At 39.3% G+C, this 5289-nt stretch overlaps 1 protein-coding gene across 1 annotated transcript in view; it reads left to right on the forward strand.

Moving 5' to 3' along the window:
* Window positions 1-948: 948 nt before the first annotated feature.
* sema6d (semaphorin 6D) overlaps window positions 949-5289 on the forward strand; it is a 42458-nt gene continuing 38117 nt past the window's right edge. Inside the window, 1 exon segment of the mRNA XM_020605838.1 lies at window positions 949-978. The gene's annotated coding sequence lies outside the window, so the exon portion shown is untranslated.

Genomic DNA, 5289 nt, shown 5'->3' on the forward strand with positions numbered 1-5289 from the left:
GTTGAATAAGTTTTGTGAAATCAGTGAAAAAATATAAGATTTCATGAACTTTTGTTTGGGGACCTAGGCCAAACCTCTGGCAGTGACCCAGCAGTAGATGTTAATGCAGGAACCAACACCGCTGTCATCACAGTCATATTGGTTCTGCTGCCGTAATACTAAATACTTAAGTCAACAATACCTTCACTCTGATGTAAGTTGTACAGCTACTTCAGACCGCTCACCAAACAAACTATTTGTTCTCACTCAGACTGGAGCTCAAAATCCCCCAGCTCCCATTGACCTGGAACTGGGCCTCCGTGCATACTGAAAGACTCCTTTGAGAGGGCCAGTATGGCAGGCAAGAGTAGGAGGGGCTGAAGGGCAGGAAAGCCAGGCTGGGGCACTGTGAGCTGAGAGTTCCTTAGCTCCTGTTTCCCAGCTTAGAGTGATAGGCCCAGGGAGATGAAAGAGCATCAGACTCTGTGAATCGAGCCCTAGACAAGTCTCACAAAACCTGACGTGGAAACACAGGGCCTCCTTCAAAAATACAGAATGACTTCTTTCCGTTGACAGGCCCATTGTCTTTCTTTGCAAAGGCATTGTTTGACTTCTGATAGGCAACAATGCATTGTTGTGGCTCAGTTGAAGGCAGTTTGATGCTGTAATAAGATTACGTGTGTTCCTTTACATGCATCTTTTGTGTTGCGTTAAGCTGATTTAAGCAAAGAATGATTCAGATTTAAAAATTCAATTTCAGTTAAGTATACAATTTCAAATAAAGACACATGTCTTATACCTAAGAAAGACCTGAAGGTTTCAGGGATCCCATAAAGGCCCAGTTTAACACAGGAACAGCTGTGAAGTTGAAGCAACGTTTTTGTACCTTAGCCAGAGCTTTATTTTTTTTACCTGTCCTTATTACAGATAGAACTCTGGATAAAACTAGCTGTTTGTGTTTTTTGACAGGTCATCTGCAAGCATCGTATGCTACAGTTGGTAAGTAATTTCAATTTCAGTTTTATTTGTCCAGCACCAAATCACAACAAAAGTCATCTCAGGACACTTTACAAAGTAAGGTCTAGACCTTACTATTATTATTATCACTGTAATATGGATCTGTTGATTGGGGGAAGATGTCTTTGAGTAGTCTGGTCAGGATGGGGTCTAAGAGACATGTTGATGATTTAGATGGAGCAATTGTTGAAGTCAGCTCAGAGAGATCTATGGGAGAGAAGCGGTCTAAATATAAATGAGGTCTTGCAGGTGTTTCTAAAGCTGTTTTACTGTGAGTGTTGTTGAGGTCTTGCAGATGTTTCTAAAGCTGTTTTACTGTCAGTGTTGTGGGAAGGATCTGATTATTTAGTTCTTTCTGGCTACAGTGAGGGAGCAAAGAGGAGAAAGATCAGCTGCTGTATCATCAGCATAGAAATAATCAGACTTAATCACCTGAGTGCAGCAGGAAATACTTAGCAGATTACGAGGTAACATTGATGTCTGATGAATAAATTAAAACTTTTTACTCGTTCAGTTCTCTGAAAACAAATGAAAAAAATGCCAATGTGAACAACTAAACTGTGTTCAACTATACTGAAACACAATACAAGCGTTAATGAAGTGAAGGAGGGAACATGTTTAAACATGTCAAGACTCCACAGAATTGGACGTGTCTGTCCCACTTTTTACCAGGTGATGGCTTTTAGTCTATTAGTGTTGTTTGCTGAAAGAAAAGAGATTTAGTTGTTTTGCTGTCATTTTTGGCTTTTCAGAGTGGATAGAGATCTTTATGAAAACAACTTGAAAATGCTAGCACGTCATTTTCACTTGTACATTTTATTTATTTATTTATTTCCAGATTTATTTGTGTTCCTGTGGATGTAGTTTATGCAGTAAGCCGAAGCTCAAATGTAACAACAGAACTATGTGGCACCCCATTATGTATCCGCACCTTTGTGGTAGCAGAGAAATCTATTGATCTATCCTGTCAATGTTTAAGTAAACAAAATCATGTCTTAACAAAGTAGACTGAACCACACAGTCTGACAGGTTTCTGTGGTCTAGTTTCCCCTTGCTTTCTCAGCCAGTAGTTCTTCATAGAGCTCTGCCCAAGATGACATCCTACTTGTCTGTCACCTTGCTGAGATGTGGGAGTTTTTGTTTTTAATTGAAGTGTCTTTAATCCCAAGTCTGAAAGCTGTTGGCGGGGTTAGTTTTGTGATAAAGGGTCTTTTTGTTCCGATATAGATGTAGTTTAATGTGTGCCACAAAGAAGTTGGTAGTTAAATTTTACATAAAGAGACAGTTCTGAAGGAAGTATAAAGTATGCTTCACCATAGAACAAAAACAAAAACAAAAACAGTGCAGTCTGTATTAATAAAGTGTGTTCTGATCTGTTGATGGTGATATGGATGTCCATTGCATGCAAACATGCTCATTGTCTGCTGTATATGACATCTCTCTCTCTTGTCTCAGTGGCCTGTTCCATTAACATTCCAATGAAGGGAGCTGTCAGTCTTTAACAAGCAGAGAGCGATGATCTTCTGTCTCAAGAAAAACCACACGCTAGAAAAAGAAAAGTAGCTAAAACAAATCAAAACTACAATCTTCAGTACTGTTTGCTTATTGCAACATTGCCTTGTCACAAAAGTTTAACCCTCCTGTTATGTTCGTTTCTCAGGAACAACATTGATGTTCGTGGGTCAATTTGACCCAGGGCATGTTTAATTATCCAAAAGTGTCAGAAACAAAAAAAAAATCCAAATTAACTGTTTATATCTCATTATTAACTCCATTATTAACCATTTCAATCAATATTTAGTGAAATGGTGTTCTTTACCTCTCACAAATCATGGTTTAATGAGGATAATTCACTCGTTTTTCATAAAAGGGGAAGATGGTGTATTCAGAAAATATGAAAGCATTATATTTACTGTAAAAATTCAAAATTAAAGAAAAAGTTACAAATTATGGGAAAATGATTCATTAGCTTTCTGTTAAGAATTTGAAAAGATACTTTATGTATCATGTGTGTATGGTTAATATAAAGCTACCATGACCAGCTGGTTAGCTTAACCTAGAACAACAGAACAACTAGCCACATATCTCTGGATTAACTAGCACATTACATAGCTTGTTTGTTTAATACCGATGTTTTTAAACTATAAGTTGAATGGGAAGGTGCGGAGGGAAAAAGAAATCAATATTAATCTTATTGTTTCAACTTCCTACACATTTTGATCTTCAGAACAACTAATCATATGTAAAATTGGTCCTGTTTTGACAACAAACATTAAGAATATTGTCTGATGAAGTTTGCTGACAGTCAGATTTGCTGTCACCCCCGACTGACTGGTCTACCTTAGACTGTTTATTGATCCCACCCTAATTTATTAGTACTTTTTAAGGTCAAAACTTTCAATGGAAAGCTGGACAATATTTTTTCAGTGAAATGTTGTGATGCTATTGTGGTTCTGAAATGTACGTTCTGGAATAATATATCATCTGTGCTTTTATTTGCCTCCCAAAAACACCTCCTAGTGCTATAAAAAGGATGAGCACCACTAAATACACCACTAAATAAACAGCGTTTATCAGCTGTGTTTTAGCACCAGTGTACTTTCACCGGCTAACAGCCACCTTTCTGCTTAGTGACATGGCTGTAGAAATCCTCATTTATTTCTGTGTGTGTGTTTGTGTATGTGTGTGTGTGTGTGTGTGTGTGGCTGTGCTGAATATATGTTGTGTCACAAAATTGCCTCCCAGGCCAGGGCTTTATTTACTGACCGGGTTTGGTGTGTATACTGAGAAAACAGCCGCCACAGATCACTACACGACCTTAATTATGTTATCAGTCAACTCTGGGTGTAAATATCACACAGAACATATTGGACCCAATGGGAGCCATGCACAGACCACAAAAACACACACATACAGAACCTCACAAACTCTATCAAACGCATCCAGCTCTTTAGTCACCATCAATCACAATCCATTTCTGCCATCTGACTGATGTGTGTATGTGATCAATATTTGCGAGACGGTACCGTGTACCTCTTATTTACAATCTGAGCACCTCACCAGGTCGCAAAGACAAAAGGAGGGAGGGTGACAAGAGAAGAAACTCAGACCTTGCTGTAAAGGATAAGTACAGGGTAGAGGTGGTGGATGACAGATACACACTGGGTGAGAGAGAGGGGGAAATTTCAAAGAAAAGCAGTTCAGTCAGCTTCTCAATGACTGCTCCGGGCAGAGCAGCTCTGTCACAAATTTAACAGGTGTCACAGACACACACACGCACACAGACACATCTTGAGCTGAGTTTGTGTTGTTTATCCATGGTGAATATATGAAATATGGAGCATGGCCACATCAGGCAGCCTAGAGCAATAGAATCTGTGTCTGTGGGGTAAATAAACGTCCTGGGCCCGAGAGAGCTCGGGTTTATTTTCAAAGGATGCTCCAGCCAACACTGTTGTTTTGGCTCTGAGGGTCAGTCTGGACTCAGGTTGCAATAATAACTCGCTCTTGAGATAACTTTCAATATTTTCACCTCCACCGCAGAATAGCAAACAAATAAGACAGCCAAGTGTAAGGTATCACAGACACACGGCGCCTTTGGAAGTTAAGAGTAAATTTAAGTCATTCATGATTTATTTATGATGCCAATCAACAAATTTCAGCTACAGATGCAGCTGAATAAGAAAAGTGTGATCTCTGAATAAGATGCATATTTATAAAAACACCAGTCTTATGATACCAGACACAAACCGCCCCTGACTTCCTCACAGCGACAACATATCTGAAACTGTGTATTTCGCCTTTGTCTTAATGATGCATATATTTTTTTCTCAGTGGTGTATTCATTGATCTGTAGCCAGTATTTTAGTGTCACTGGTCTCGCCGCGGTGACAGAATAATTGCTATGTGTGCGACCCTCTCCTATCCTGTGCTGTCCTGCCTAATTGTGGTTGTCACCACCACTTCCATTTGGCTCCAGATAAGAAACTGCTGGATGCTGGTACATGCAGACTTAAGTCCCTTTTCACAGAGGGCACATCAGGAAGATAAATGTGTTTACTAATAACTCTTTCACAACCTCCATTCAGGCCTTTCAGTGCCTGCTGGCTGGTGAGTCATTCTCATCAACAAAGGATAGACAGAGGTGTGATATTAGAGGGGTGTGCAGATTGGTATATATAGCTTGTAATAAAAGGCAGTGATGAAGGGGTTTTGGTGACATTTATAAGGTAGACAAATCTGGAATAAAGCTATGCAGCTATGCAAAAGACTAAATTCAAGTACCCTACCTAT

This window comes from Monopterus albus, unplaced genomic scaffold (genome assembly GCF_001952655.1).
Source record: "Monopterus albus unplaced genomic scaffold, M_albus_1.0 scaffold72.1, whole genome shotgun sequence".
In the NCBI taxonomy this organism is placed as follows: Eukaryota; Metazoa; Chordata; class Actinopteri; order Synbranchiformes; family Synbranchidae; genus Monopterus; species Monopterus albus.